We start from the raw sequence: 17527 nt of genomic DNA, 5'->3' as shown, positions 1-17527 counted from the left end.
TAGTTGTTAGACTTAGAATTAATTAAATTTAAATGTGACTCAACGTCTTGGGATCTTTAAGAAATGTAACTTACAATGTATGTTTGTCGATGATTACATGTTATTGCTTCCGCTACTATGTGTTTGATGTGTATGTTATACTTTCTTACTTCAAAAAAAAAAATATTTAGCAAACTTAGTGAAACTTTAGGTTAATTCTTTTGGATCCCTTGGCGGGGCATTACAAGATCTATACAATGACTTATACTTCTCATTGGAGGTAAAACATCAGGTATATCCACTACAAAAATCTCTTAATACTCATTCAACAATTTTGCAATTTCTTTTGGTACTTGATCAATACTACCAGATGTGACACAGTCACCACTGACTGGTGCTTGGCCAATACTACTTTCTGGCACTTAGTTACTATTGATATAACTCAGTCTCCTTGGAATTATAGAAAAACAAACTTGATTCTTTTTCCTTTTCAAATTGTTTCAAATTAACCATGTAAATTTTTACAATAGTAAAATAAACCTCATTTGGACTTTCAATCAAAGGAAGCAATATTTATTTCTTCCCATTCACCCAAAGAGTATATTGATTCAATCTTTCATCATGTATAGCATATCTATCATATTTCCAAGGTCTACCAAACATAATATGATAACAATCCATAAGCATAATATCATACAAAACTTCATCAAAGTCATGTCCAATCTTGAACTTCACAAGGCATTGCTCACTTAACAATATCTTATGCTCATCTTTGATCCATGAAACATGATAGGGTTTAAGATGCTTTAGCCTTTGCAATTTCAACTTTGTAACTAGCTCTTTTGATGCCAAATTTGTAGAACTTCCATTGTCAATGATCACTCTGCAACATTTTTTAGCCATCTTACATCTTGTCTTGAAAAGACTTCTCCTTAAAATAGGTTCCTCATTACTTCCCTTATTACATGAGGTTCTTCTCACCATTAGATTTTCTCTAGCCTTAGGTCTCCTTTCCTCTCCTTTATCTATCATTTTGCAAATGCTCCCACCATAGTGATGCATGTCCTTTCAACATAGTAACTGTAATCTTCACCTTCCTACTATCATGAGTGTTTTCATACTCAAAGAACTTCTCTATTTCAGAGATCCAATCTAACACAACATTGGTATCCAATTTTCCATTATAAGGAACAACTTCTACTATAGGCTTTGAATTTTTCAAAGACAACACTCTTAACAATCTTGCTTCAGCTTGGTCTTCTTCAAGTTCTAGATTAAGGTTTTGTGCTACTACTTCATCATCACTTATATCATCAAGATGTGTTCCTCTCCTCTGGGCTATCTCCAAAACATCTAATCTAGCTACAATTTATCTCAATGTATCCAATATTATATTATTAATATTTTCTCTACCTCAAACTATCTTTACAAATCAGGTTTCTACAAGATTTTAACCCTCTGCAAGTTGTAGGTCAAATCCTTAGATCTACTATCCCACAACCAAATTCATTTAGGGTTCTCCACAATCCAATCTCCACAAGGATGAACATTGAGCTCTAATATCACTTGAAATAGGGAGGTATGGAAAAACTAGGGCCAAATGACACAACCAGATCTCCAAACCACCTTATAAGAGTTAACATAGTGGAAACACAACACAAAGAACAACAACCAAAGGAGGAAGAAGAGAAACACTTATTGATTCATCAAATAATTAGCACATATGCCTCGCTGTAAGGCCTTGTAAGTTATGGCTAGATATAAAATACACTCAATCCACTATCCAACTTTAAATTTAGATTTCTAGACACATACACCTCCAACTTTTACATCCTCTAACTTCTTCTTAAAATTCAATCCCAGACCTCCTTAAATATTTGTGTGGCTACATGTCAACCTATCAAAAAATAAAACCTTACATTAAATATAGGCATAATAATAAGTTGGCTCACATCAAATATTAACTACCAATAACAAAATTAAATACGTGTAAGGTCAAATCAAACTAGAACCAGACATAGACAACTCGGTCAAAGAAGGACTAAGACAAATGTTAGGATAAAACCTTGAACAGAAATAAAAACTACATGCAAATATAACCAATAATAGAAAATAATAGATCACAAATAAATGAACACAAGACACCAAAATTTAATGTGGTTCACCCAATCCTTGGGTTACATCCACCAAACAGCAAGCTCGATCTTATTACAATCCAGTGATTACAACCTGATTACAATCCATAATCCCTTACAACTCAATACCACCACAAGAAGAAATTTTGCATCACACTATCTTACAATCCCTAACCCTTAGCCCTTTTATACAAATATTAAACTGCTTTAGGGTTATAACATGTCGGCCATAAATTAGCCATAACTTTAGTGGCGAATCTACGAATAGCAAATCTATGAATAGTTCCAAATTTATTTTTTTGGGGCGATGTTGCGAACCCCAAAAAATTATGGAGTATGTACAATACTTTCCTGATCAGTCACCACAATCTACACAATCTCCCAATTGGGGACTGATCAGGCTCCACACTAAACAACAATCTCCTACTTTCTAAAGATAGAAGCAAAGCATTCTCTTTGGGTTTGTTATTTACCACATTTTCCTCCTTGTCTCCATCTGATTTATCTCTTTCATTTTTCTTGCGATTCTAGCAATCTTTCTTTTTATGCCCTAGTTTCCCACAGTACCAATAGTCATTTGGTCCTCTTGATTGAGACCTCTTCCCCTTTGACTTTTCTCTTGATTTTCCATGATTTCTAGAGTTACTTCCTCTCTCAGTTGTTTTGCCCCTTCTTTATACATTCAAAGCACTTCCTGATGTAGATCCATCTGAGCATTTCGTATGAGTTTCCTCACTCGAAACAACACTGATCACATCATCATATTTTAGGGTACTAGATCTAGGAATAAAATTACTCACAGCCATTCTAGCTTTCAGGCAAAGAACACAAAATCAAGAGAGCCCTAATTTCTTCATCAAAATTTATACCCACAAAAGATGATTGACTAGTAATAGTATTAAACTCATTTAAATGATCTGCAATAGATCTACCTTCTACCATTTTCATATTAAATAAACGCTTCATGAGAAATACCTTGTTTGAAGCAGAGGGCTTTTCATATAGTGTCACTAGGATTTTCATCAACTCTTTTGTCATCTTTGCTTTTGTAATATTAAATGCCACTGATGGTGCCAAGCATACCCAAATGCTTTTGAGTGCCTTTCTATCCAAAAGATCCCATTCAGCATTTGACATAGTTCCTTGATTCTTGGCTTTGCCTTCCAACGACTTTCATAAATCCTTCTGATAAAGATAGTCTTCCATTTGCATCTTCCATAACTAGAAGTTCTACCCATTAAACCTATCAACCCTTAGCTTACTGTCATCTTCCATCGCTCCCACTCAACTGTGAGACTCCCACTTAACTGTGAGACTTTCCTACAGAGGATAACTAAAAGACAACCTCGCTCTAATACCACTTGTTCGGATAAAACCATAGACAAAAATAAAAACTACATACAAATATAACCAATAATAGAAAATAATAGATCACACAAAAATGAACACAAGACACCAAGATTTAATGTGGTTCACCCAATCCCTAGGCTATGTCCACCAAACAACAAGCCTGATCTTATTACAATCCAATAATTACAACCTGATTACAATTTGTAATCCCGTACAACTCAATACTACCGCAAGAAGCAATTTTGCATCACACTATCTTACGATCCCTAACCCTAATCTGTTTTATACAAATATTAAACCGCTTAGGCTTATAACATGTCAGCCATAAATTAGCCATAATTTTAGTGGTGAATCTACGAATAGTACCAAATTTTTTTTTTAGGGCGATGCCGCGAATCTCACAAAATTATGGAGTATGTACAGTACTTTCCTGATTAGTCAACACAATTTGCAAAATCTTCCACTTGGAGACTAATCAAGCTCAACACTAAACAACAATCTCCCACTTGCAGACTGATCTTGTAGTAATACCAATACCACATGGGGCTCCCACTGGATCAAACCACCCTAGACTCTACTATTCTTTTATTCATGTTCAGTCTAGAAGACCAACCGATGTTGAGGAGGATTTCAACTTCTCCCTTGTTACAACCTTTGTCAAAATATCTGCTAGATTGTCATTGGTATGTATCTTCTCTAGATATAACTGTCCATCCTCCAAAACTGACTGAAAGAAATGGTACCACAACTGTATGTGTTTGGTCTTAGAATGCAGAGCTGAATTCTTTGCAAGATGAATGGTACTTTGACTATCTATGAACAAATAATTATCCTTCAGATGATGTCCCAATTCTTCCAAGAAGAACTGAAGCCATATCATCTCCTTGGCTGCCTCTGTAGCAGCAACATACTCTACCTCTGTAGTGGATAGAGCATTAATCTTCTGTAACCTAGAAACCCAGCTCACGGCTGCCCCACCAACAATAAAGACATAACCTATAGTACTCCACCTAGTATCAATATTTCTTGCCAAATCTGAGTTAACATAGCCCTGTAAATCAGTAGTAGAGCCCCCAAAGTGTAAACACTTATTGGATGTTCCTCTCAAATATCTTAGAATCCACTTGACAACATTCCAATGCTCAAATCTTGGATGACTCATATACTTGCTAACGACTCCCACTGCATAGGCAATATTTGGCCTACTGCATACCATAGCATACATCAAGCTTCCTACAACTGAAGCATAGGGTACCTTGGACATCTTATCCTCCTCTTCTTGTGTCTTAGGACACATCTCCTTAGTCAATTTCAAATGATCAGGTAAAGGTGTGCTGACAGCTTTAGCATTCTCCATAGAAAAATGTTGCAACACCTTCTCAACATAATTAGCCTGAGATAGCATCAATGTTCTGTTCTTCCTATCTTTGCAAATCTTCATACAAAGGATTTTTTTTGTTGCCCCCAAATCCTTCATAGAAAATGCATGTGCTAACTGGCATTTCAACCCCTTAATATGATCCATGTTAGACCCAGCTAAAAGCATATCATCAACATATAAACATAAAATAATGTAGCTATCATCATCCAACCTCTTAAAATAAACACAATAATCTAAATGACACCTGTTATAGCCATGCTCATGCATAAACCTGTCAAATTTAAGATACCATTGCCGAGGTGCTTGCTTCAAGCCATATAAACTTTTCTTCAATTTTCACACTAAGTTCTCCTTACCTTTGACCTCAAATCCCCGTGGCTGAGCCATATATATTTCTTCATCTAAATCACCATGAAAGAAGGCTATTTTAACATCTAGCTACTCTAAATGTAAATCTTTAGTAGCCACAAGACTTAAAATAGTATGGATAGAAGTCATTTTAACAACATGAGAAAATATCTCATCAAAATCAATTCCCTTTTTCTGTGCAAATCCTTTCACAACTAACCTGGCCTTAAATCTTTTCTTACCTCCTTCCTCTTCTTTCAACCTATAAACCCACTTATTCTCTAAAGCCTTTTTACTTGTAGGAAACTTGCACAAATCCCATGTCTTATTCTTTAGCAAAGAGTCCATTTCATCTTTCATTGTAGACTCCCACTGAATCTTAGTATCCACCTGCACAGCTTCATCATAACTTTTAGGTTCACCAGCATCAGTAAGTAAAATAGAATACAGAGAGTGAAAAAATCTTTGTGGAGGTCTAATTTGCCTCGTTGACCATCTAACATTCACTGGTGTGTGTGGTATTTGTTGTTGTAGTTGTTGCACATCATGAGGAATGGCTAGAACATCAGCTTTTGGAGTATCATCCAGCACTACATAATCATCTTCTTTCTTTTCATGTTGCTGCAATAGATCTTTGTACAACACTTTCTCATTGATTATGACATCCAAGATTCTTACAATTTTATGATTTTCAAAATCCCAAAGCCTATAACCAAATTCATTAATGCCATATCCAACAAAAATACATTTCTTTGATTTAGCTTCTAGCTTGGTTCTATTTTCAAAGTCTATATGAGAAAAAGCTTCACAACCGAAGGTCTTGAGAAAAGAATGATTCACCTTCTTACTAGTCCATGCCTCCTCTAGAATACCATAGCCCAAAGGAGTAGAGGGACCTTTATTAATCAAATATACTGTAGTATTGATAGCCTCCACCCACATGTGTAAGGGCAACCCAACATGGAACTTCATCCTCCTTGCATACTCCATTATAGTATTGTTCATGCGTTCAGCTACTCTATTTTCCTGTGGAGTCCTTGGAATAGTTTTTTGTCTATGAATACCATTAGTGGAGCAATAATATTCAAACTCATGACTACAATACTCACCACCATTATCAAATCTGAGACATTTTAATTTCTTACCAGTCTCATTTTCAACCAAGCATTTCCATTTCTTAAAAGTTTGAAATACATTAGATTTTTGTCTAAGGAAATAAACCAATATTTTTTTAGTTGCGTCATCAATAAATGTAACATAATAATGAGGGCCACCAAGGGAAGATACCTGAGCTGGTTCCCATACATCCATATGCACAAGTTCTAATTTCTCTTTTTGCTTTTCCTTCCCAGTCTTTACAAAACTCACTCTCTTTTGTTTTCCATACACACAACTTTCACATAAATCCATATTAACACATTTTAGACCTGAAAAAACTTTCTTTGAATGAAGTACTTTCATACTTTTCTCACTCATGTGCCCAAGTCTATTGTGCCACAACACTGTATCAAAATTTACAACAACTATTTGTTCTCCCTGCTCAACTGCAACAATTGTTTCTGAACATTCATTTTTCTCTGAAACAATCAAAGTAGAAGGAACAATATGACCTGTACAAAGATATAAGGTGCCTACTTTCACACCTTTTTGTACTACAAGGGAACCTTTTGAATCCTTCCAATTTTTATCATTAAAAGTAACTACACAACCCTCATCACCAAGTTGCCCGGTTGGAATTAAATTCCTACTCAGTCTTGGAACATGTCTTACCTCATGTAGTAGCCAATGATTCCCATTCTGCAACTTAATCTTAATTTTTCCCTTTCCAACAATCTGACAGTGTTCATTATCCCCCAATTAAACAAGCCCAAAATCTCCTTGGACATAATCAATGAAATAACCTCTATGAGGTGTAGCATGAAATGAAGCACTAGAACCTAAAACCCATGAATCATCAACACTTTCTAAAGATAGAAGCAAAGAATTCTCTTTGGATTTGTTACTTACCACATTTGCCTCCTTTTTCTTGCAATTCCAGCAATCTTTCTTTTTATGCCCTGGTTTCCTACAGTACTAGCAGTTGTTTGATCCTCTCGATTGAGACCTCTTCCCCTTTGACTTTCCTCTTGATTTCCCATTATTTTTAGAGTTACTTCCTCTCTCAGTTGTTCTACCCCTTCTTTGTGCATTCAAAGCACTTCCTAATGTAGATCCACCTAAGAATTTCCTATGAGTTTTCTCACTCAAAACAACACCAATGACATCATCATATTTTAGGGTACTAGATCCAGGAACAAAATTACTCACAACCATTCTAGCTTTCAGGCAAAGAACACAAAATCAAGAGAGCCCTAATTTCTTCATCAAAATTTAGACCCACAAAAGATAATTGACTAGTAATAGTATTAATCTCATTTAAATGATCTGCAATAGATCCACCTTCTACCATTTTCATATTAAATAAATGCTTCATGAGAAATACCTTGTTTGAAGCAGAGGGCTTTTCATATAGTGTCACTAGGGTTTTCATGAACTCTTCTATCATCTTTTCTTTTGTAATATTAAATGCCATCGATGGTCCAAGCATAACCGAATACTTTCAAGTGCCTTTCTATCCAAAAGATCCCATTCAACATCTGACATAGTTCCTTGATTCTTGGCTTTGCCTTCCAACGACTTCCATAAATCCTTCTAATAAAGATAGTCTTCCATTTGCATCTTCCATAACTACAAGGTTTTCTCATTAAACCTGTCAACCCTCAGCTTACCCTCATCTTCCATCACTCCCACTCAACTATGAGACTCCCACTTAACCGTGAGACTTTCCTGCAGAGGATAACTAAAAGACAACCTCACTTTGATACTACTTGTTAGGATAAAACCACAGACAAAAATAAAAACTACATATAAATATAACCAATAATAGAAAATAATAGATCACACAGAAATGAACACAAGACACCAAGATTTAATGTGGTTCACCCAATCCCTGGGCTACGTCCACCAAACAACAAGTCTGATCTTATTGCAATCCAATAATTACAACTTTATTACAATATGTAATCCCTTATAGCTCAATACTGCCACAAGAAGCAATTTTGCATCACACTATCTTACAATCCATAACCCTAAGACCTTTTATACAAATATTAAACCGCTTTAGGGTTGTAACATGTTAGCCATAAATTAGCCATAACTTTAGTGGCAAATCTATGAATGGTGAATCTACGAATAGTACCAAATGTTTTTTGGAGCGATGCCGCGAACCCCACAAAATTATGGAGTATGTACAGTACTTTCTTGATCAGTCACCACAAGCTAACAAAAAATACTGACACTCAACACCAATAGGAACACTTGACACCAATAGTAACACTCGACACCAATAGATTCACTTGACACATTAACTACCACTAGAGCTACAATAACTTGACATCAACTAGAGCTATAGTAACTCAGCATCCACTAGAGGTATAGTGACTCGACATCCACTAGAGCTATAATAAATCTGCATCCACTAAAAATCATGACAACAATAAAAGATTGGAAACCATTGGCACCTGGCTTCAAGATGTAGAATGAACAAAGATGAGTAGGATAGCAAGGCAATCCAGGATGCTCCTACATCAACACGTCTACAAGTTAAGCCTTTGAAAAGATTGGTAGATAACCAATAAAAATAGGAGAAATGCTTCCTTAACTCCACTAATGCAATCATTTATGGGGATTTAGTAACTATAAGATGTTTCACTTTTTATCAAATCACAAGGCCATAGAAAGTGTGCATGAAAGACAAAAAGCTATGCAGGACCAATATGGTGATCTCTTCTCCAACTACATATGTTAGTAAAATTTGTAAACATGTAAAAAACACCTAAACTAAAAGATCGTACAATCAAAATAATACAATAAAATTATTGGCTCAAATACACTTCATGAACATATATTCACAAAATATAACATACTCAGGCAAGAATAACTACACTCTCAAAATATATAAACAATGTGGCCTTTCCTATGGCCTTTGTTGTTTAGCTGGGCCTAGTGCTTTTTATCAGCCTTTAGACTTGTTCTTTTTTGGTTGAGCTTTTAACACTTATTATCAGCCTTGTTTATGTTTTAACTCTTGGGTTTTAGGGTCCTTGTAAAACCTATTTATCTAATAAAAAACTACACTCTAAATGAGAGCACCAATAGCATATATTATTGCATCAAAATAATGGTGTAGAATAAATATTACATTCCTAAATTTATAGGAAAATTTCTCCTCAATTTGTGTTGGGAGTGAGAGATTTCTTCACACAAATATATGCTTCTAAACTAATAAAACAAATCTATTTATGTACAAAATGACTCTCTAATTGGTGCTAACTAGGACTCCATTCTTATTTATATCATTTAATGGATGCATGAGCCTTTACATGCTTTAAAAAAAAGAAAGCATGAGAAAATAAGAAGAAGAAAGCCATAAGATGATGTAGGAGTCTTTGAAGATGCCAAAAATAGAAGCTCAACCTTCTTTTGATGTTTGTAGGAGTTAAACTGCCATTAGAATGCATTTTTGATGCATGGAAAACTCTCAATTTGGAACTGGTAGTTAACTGTTGGTGCACCTCTAACTTCTTCAAAAAAAAAAATAGTGCACCTTGGATAAGAACACCTTGTGCACCTTGTGTACCTAGCACACCTAGCACACCTTAGAAGCTTGCACACCTTGGAAGATATGTCTAAAAAATGCAAAATTTTACCAAGTGTCAAAACTAAAATCATAGCTTTTGGGTTTTGTTGTTCTTCATAGTAGAGCTATGTTTGGGTATTTTCTCTTGATTTTCTCTATAATCTCCATCACTTGGGTTGCATAAAAAATATCTAAAGCATCATATTTATCCTTTACTTTTTACCTATAGTTACACACCTCTATGCGAGTCTTTGCAAAATCTCCCAATTCCACATCTAATTCTAGCAATCCCTCTTCAAGCTTAAATGCTTGTCTAATATCCTCATCAGTAAAAGATTCTACAAAAGTCTTCCTAAATTGTTCAACAACTAATTGTACAGTCATTAGTTTATCTCTTGAATCATCTTCAAAAATGTCCAAGCAAGCATCACTGTAATGTCTCTCTGCCTCCAAAATTTGCTTTCAGGTTTGATCCTTGAACTTATGAATATCTGCATGTAATGTTTACATTATTTTATTACCATCTACCATCTTATCTAACTCATCTGCAGTATACACATCCATCAATATCTAATATCTTTGACCCTTTATTCACCATAACATTTGTAGATTTTTACCCCAAGTATGTACTTCATCCATTAACCCAAAATCCTAGTTTAATGTAGAAACCAACTTATCTGCATTATTTTTCATGTTGTCTAGTAGTTTAAGATGTCCTTGTATGATCTGCACACCTTTCTCTTAAAAGTTTCCTGCCATTGCTTACAAGCCTTCAAAAATGGATCTAATTGTACAGTCTCCTTATCCCTCTTATCAAGTGCCACATTTAGAGTCTCCTTAGGATTTTTAGGATCTAGTGGACCAACTACTTCATTCAAATAACCTAGGTTTAACAATTTAGACTCATCTTGTTCTAAGTGCCTAAACACTTCTTTGATTCCCATAGTAACCATCAATTTGGTAGTATCCATAGTGGGTTTTCTAGGCAAAACCTCCTTGATTTGATAATATTTTGGAGTCAAATTCTCAATATCTTAATATAGAGGATGAATAACAACATGGGAAAATAAGTACTAATTTTGATCACTCATAACAAAGGCCAATGTTCATGCATCACCAATGGGTGGCTCTAGTTTCTTGAGAGCTTCAATTAATTCTCTCATTCCCTTGAGAGAGGAGTAACTAAACCTTTATCCAAGAAAGATAAATCTTGACTTGATGATGGTGGAATAATTTTGGGTCTTGTGGCTGAGGTGGCAATTGAATCCAATCCTCTTGTTGAGGTTGATTTGTTGGTGTATCCTTACCTTGTCACCTACTAGCTCAGTGCCTATAGGTATGAAATACAAATCTAACATTTGAAAGACATCAACCCCTTGGTCCTCTTACTCATCAATCCATTTTTGTACCTCATCTTTCAAAGTTGTAGCCTAAATAGGTTGTATAGGAATGGATGGTGGTTTTATAGTGGAGATTCTTCTCCATTCTACCTCTATAGCCCTAGCAAGACAAGTCCTTTGACTCAAGGGAAGGTTATTCTCTTCATATTCATCATCCTCTTATTCCTCTTTTGGAATAACTTTTGGGACTAATGGAAAATAAATAACCTTCCTTATCACCTTTTGTCTCCTTTTCCTTTTAATCAAAGTTTTCATCTTTCTTTTCTTGGTGGTCAATGGGGAGGCTTCTTCCTCTTATATAGGGAGAGATACTTCCTATGCTTCTACTTCAACTCTTTGCCCTTGTTTTGATGGTGGCACTAATGGATTATCCTAAGTCTGGATGAATTCTATGTTTTTTGCCCCTTCTACATTCTCTACTCCTTGGTGTTCTAGTGCTTGAGTTGCCTCTTCTTTGGGCTCAGCTTGTTGAGGGGAAGTTCTTTTCCTTTTTCCCTTACCCTTTTGTGCCCTAAAGTATGTAACTTCTCTATCAAGCTAATGCACTATTTTTGGTCTTACTAGAGACTGAACTATGAATGTTGGCACCATCACCTTCACTCCTCTACCTTTCACTAGGCAGGATGTAGCTTGGAAAACTATAGTTTATGGAATTGGATCTGGCTTGAATGGTCTCTTGATCCAATTCTTGGTTAACTGGATGACATGCCTTGCCCTATGATTGATATTTGAGTTTTCTTCTCTATCAATCTCCAAATTCATAATAGGGTGATCATTTATCTTATCTCTATTATATAATGGATCCAAAACCTCTTTAGTATCCTACAGCACAATCTTTAATGGAATCTTGATTTTTAAGGCACTACCTACCAGATAGAGAGTCATCCTATAATAATCTATTATTCAGATTTCATAGTCATCCATTGCATTCATCCAATGATCCTCTATGGCATCTTCATGTTTGAATTGTTTTGCTACCAAATATTGAACTTTTCCAATGTAATCAAAACAAGGACAAGGAGAGATATAATCCTCCAAGGGAAATTGATCCCATTTAGACTCAAAAGTCACAATATCCTGCTTCTGGCTAACACTAAATAAACCTATAGTGATGGGTCATACCCAAGTCTTCTTACATTGCTTCCTTACTCTCTCATATGTAAACATGAGTTGTCATGTAATCTCTAGCAATATAAGTCTATCACATGTATACCTAGGGAGCTTCTTTGGATTCACAGTTGTACCTACTACCCTTAAATAGGTGAATGTTTTAAATTAGATGTAATAGGCACCAACTTCTGTAATCTTTTCCACTGGCTCTTCTGACATCCTTTTCACATAATCTCCTTCAATGAAAAATATGATTACACAAATGAAGGCATCATTCACTATTCTATATTTCTTAGTATGCTCTAAAAGCTTTTTCCTTACCAACTAGGAGTATACCACATATGGCCATGTGTTTGTATCTTGCAAGTTTCTCCTTTTGAATGATCCTAGATAATGTGTTGCTCCTACAATTAATAGGTACATCAAATAGGATGTCATATAGAACCTTTGGTTGTTCTTGACTACCAACAGTTGCTCATCTAAATTCTCACTAAGAATTGAAGCCAAATAAATTGGCATTTTTGCTATTGTGATGGTTTCGATAAAGTGTACCATCCATATATTCAAATGTCTAGCTGATGGTAATCCCATGACTCTACTCAAGAGCACTATAAAATGTTCGATATCATCTTTCATATAGCCCTTTTTCACATCTACTTCTCCTACATTTCATCCAAGAGGAGTCTTATCAATGAGATATAAGGATTGAATGATTTCAGATGCTTCCTCTCCATGCTCTCTATACCACCTTTCTGCTTGATGATATGTTAACCTAATGTATTGATCTTCTCTTGAAAGATGGAATAATTTCTCTATATTCTTAGGCCTCAGATTTAGGATGATCTCTCCAGTGATTCTTTTCACAACCCTTTTCTCTAAAACATAGTTCTCTGCTAATGCCATAATCAACTCCAAAGATTGTATTGAAACTGGGTGTGACATTGTGTTTACTAGTCTTGATCTGATAAGTGCAAATACCATAGGGGGTCTTTCATTTGGCTTGTTGCATAGCACCATTAATGCTTACTAGTTGATATGGCCTAGCTCAGTATATCAAATTTATGAATATTCATCCTAGAAGAGTGACTTCGATGGAACACATTGGAATTTGAAGACCACTATAGTTTTAGAGCCATCTTTGTAGTGATGGAGGATGAGGAAGAAGTCATTAAATCTTCCCAAATCAAATATTCATTAGTTTGGAAGGTTGAAAAAATTAACTAAAAAAAATGCTAATTAAGACTGCAAAAACACAACCCAAAAACCCTAAATCTCAAAAACTAAGACTAAACAACCAAAAACCCTTCAAAACACCCATGATGAACAAAAAAATGGTGCACCTTATGCACCTTAAGGGTGTGCTAGATGCATATTTCCTAAACAAAGCTTTCAATACTAAGGGTATACACCTATCACATCTTGTCGGGTGCACTAGGTGTGCACCCTTATAGTACAAAGGAATATCAAATGTGAAAGGAAAGGGTGCACACTTAGTGCACCTTATGGGGTGCACTATATGTGCACCTTTACTATACCTGGGGTAATGCTTAGCCTTGGTAAAGGTGTGCACATGTGCACCTTGGATAGTTGTACACCTATGCACCTTTATCTTTGGTGAATGATTTTTAGCTTAGGTTTTAGTTATTTTTTATTAGGTGTGTGCAAAAAAAGGTGCGCAAGGTGCACACCTTTTCATTTTTTTGAAAACATGTTTTTGTATTTTGTGTATAGGATATGAAGTAGAGTGGCACACCTTATGGGGTGTAGAGGTGTGCTATTCACTTTAGAAGAGGAAGAATGAGATAATGAACAAGGGGTATACTGGGCTTTCATAGACCCGAGATAGAGTGTACCCTTTGGGGTGTGCACCTATGAATGTGCACATCTCAAAGGAAAGCATTCCCACGAGTGCAACTAGCATGATAGTGCACTTTCAAGGGTGTGATAGGTATAGAAGGTGTGCCAGTGCACCCTATTTACTTATAAAGATCAAATTTTTTCCAAAATTCCTAATTTGTGGTCACCCTATTTCTCAGGCAGAGGGCCAAGGTTGACTTTGACTCAAGATAAAACCCTAAGAAAGACTCAAACCCTGGACTAGGGATCTAAAAAGCTAAAAAAATTTACTAGGGGGTCTCCATTTTTAGGCAAAATGAGGCATGCATTTTGAAACAACAATAGTATGGCTTAGTAAATATATGAACAATTTATTCCTTATAATTTACATACTCAAGCCTCACTTGTTTCTCTTGAACTAGTTCCCTCAAATAATCATATTTGATTGATATGTAGTTTTTTTTACATGTATCACTGAATTCTTTAAGATATTGATAGAACTGGTATTATTACAATAAATAGTAATAGGTTCAGTTACCTATTCTTGCATCCCTTCCAAAAATTTCTTAATCCATATAATATTTGAATAATTGATTGCAACAACAACATATTTAGCTTCACTAGTAGATTGTGAAATGTAACTCTGTTTCTTGCTTATCCATATAATCAAACTTTTTCCTAAAAGGAAAACTTCACCTCCTATTCTTTTTCTATCATCAACATTTCTAGCCCAATCAACATACATGCAAACGTAAGATTAAAGTCACCCACTTATTTACACCATAGGCCATAATCTTCAATTCCTTTGAGATATCTAAATATCCTTTTCACAATAGTCATATGAGTCTATTGGAATTATGATATATTTTTCATTAGTTACAACACTTATTCAAGTTTGAATGCTTAACAAGCTCATTACTCAGTCTACAATTCATATTGAGTGATCAGTAGTGGTTACCAAGTAGAATAATTCATACCATGCTAAACAATAGTCACCGAGCAAATGGGAAGTTCAACAGTGTTTACCAAGTTCTCAGTGTTCACTGAGTCATCAGTTGAAATCAGTGTTTACCGAGTGATCAAGTTAAATGAAGGACTTAGTGTTTACCAAGTGATCAAGGTAAATGAAGGACTTAGTGTTTATCGAGTGATCAAGGTAAATGAAGCAATCAATGTTTACCAAGTGAAGAAGGTTATCAATGGATTCGGTTTTTACCAAGTGACACAATATTCATCGAGTCACCAATGGTTACTAAGTTCCAAGCTACTTAGAGTGATTAGTATGGACCATGTCTCTACTCTTACCGAGTGCATGATGATGCAGTGTATTGTAGTGGATGTCGAGTATCAAAAGGTCACCGAGTCAGTTTGAGGAACCCGAGTTTGAGGAACTCAAGAAGTGGGTGATTCCACCATTTCTAATTAGACTCATCAAGGAGGATCAGGGACAACATCTTCAAGCCATATCCTAAGTAGTTTCAAAATGAAGGAGTGCAAATGGAAAATCAGTATTTCAGATACAAGACATAGTTCACTGTGATGCATCTACTAAGCAAGGTTGGTCTTAGACTTAATCGAGCTAGGTCGGGAATATGAAAGGTTTTGTTTGTTCACCAAGTTTCAAGGTTTATCGAATAAGTCAGTGACTATCTGAAAAAACACTAGGTCATCTCAGCTACCTTTGTACCTAAGCATTAATGGAAGATTTTTCATCAAGAAGGAAGAATTTGATCTCATTTTTCACCATGAATTTAGAATATACAGAGCAAAGAGATTTCCAAGAGCACCCAAGTGAGTTCAAGCAATTTGAAGTGATTTTCTAGCGAAGAATTTGTTTTATGAAATTGTTCACTCACCGAGCAGAAATGGCTTCTGCAAGCACCAACAAAAGCAAGGCAAAGAGAAGCTCTAAAATGCTTGTTAAGGGAGTCGAATGGAAAGCACCTAGCTTCAAGCTCGTTCCTGCCATAGCTGAATTGCTTGACCCGTATGGAGCTCAATCATAAATTCCACCAAAGGTACTCCTTGTTAACAATATTTGTACTCATTTTAAGTGCAATATTTAGGAAATTGGTACATTGGAAATGGATAGTGCCCTAGTCAAGTTATGTGTGGATGGAACCCTCAAACCCAAGCACAAACATCTGGAAACCAAAGGTTTGACCCATATCCCGTACTTGCCAAGGAACTTTCAAATGAAATGGATAAGATACATATTAAGCCGTGTGCATAATGGTCAGTTGTGGTTAGAGCAACCTGTCCTGATAATGAAAAAGATGATTCATAAGATCACGGGTTTACTTATGTTGAGCAAATCCAAAACCACTAAAACCCTAAGTCAGGATGAACTTCAAAAGTTAACCCTAGTAGAGTGGGATGGTAGAGGTTTGAAACTTAACAATGTATCTAATGCAGAGCTAAGATTTGGAATTTATTTAATTGCATATAAGATGTATAGTTCCAGCAGATTGAATAGTGTGCCTTGCGGGGCTGTGGGCTTAGCATATAAGGTTGTGAAGAAGAATATGGAATTCGACCTGGCAGATGTACTATTGAAACAATTTAACAAAAATATGGATAGCATAAGGACTTCAAAGAGAAACCCTTGTAAATTTGGTTCTTTTTTAACCTATTTATTATTCTATGTACAAAATTTTTTCCCTTCTAAAGGTACAATTGTATGGAGAAAAGATATTCCAATTTTGTATCAGATTAATGAATTCATTGCAGAAATGGGCAAAAATTCTGATAAAGTAATGGATAACTATTTTGAAGATTTCAAAGAGAGGATGAACAACAGGTTTAGAATTCCCCCTAAGCTTGTTGAGGACTATAAAGATGATGTATGCTTCATGGTTGACTATGACAAAGTGTATATATAGGCAGTCATACCCTGAGTGGCATGGGTAAAACCATTGCCTTATGAGCTGAATATTGATGAAGCAAGAGATATTATTGAGGCACTGATGAATGAGCTAGCTATTCCCAATATTCTAGCATTTGGTACCTATGATGAGGCCAAAGCAAGAATTGAACTTGAAATCAAGCTGCCTCAGTCAATTAACAAAGGAAAGAGGAAAATTGCTAAGTTAAAAACTGATACTGGCCCTCTTATGCTTACCAAGAGAAAAGATGAAGATATAGAAAAAGAAGAATCTAAAAAGGAAGAGGAGCCTATGAAGAAGAAAGGTAACGTGATTATCACCAAACCTCAGGCAGTATTCATAAGAAGGACAAAGAAAGGAAAGAAGGAAGTAGTATTTAGCAAGCCTCCTCTCACATTCGAAGGAAGACTAAAGAAAATGGATGA

The sequence above is a fragment of the Cupressus sempervirens genome, chromosome 5 (genome assembly GCF_028749045.1).
Source record: "Cupressus sempervirens isolate cs-2001-9-10 chromosome 5, ASM2874904v1, whole genome shotgun sequence".
In the NCBI taxonomy this organism is placed as follows: Eukaryota; Viridiplantae; Streptophyta; class Pinopsida; order Cupressales; family Cupressaceae; genus Cupressus; species Cupressus sempervirens.
This window is presented reverse-complemented; position numbering follows the sequence as displayed.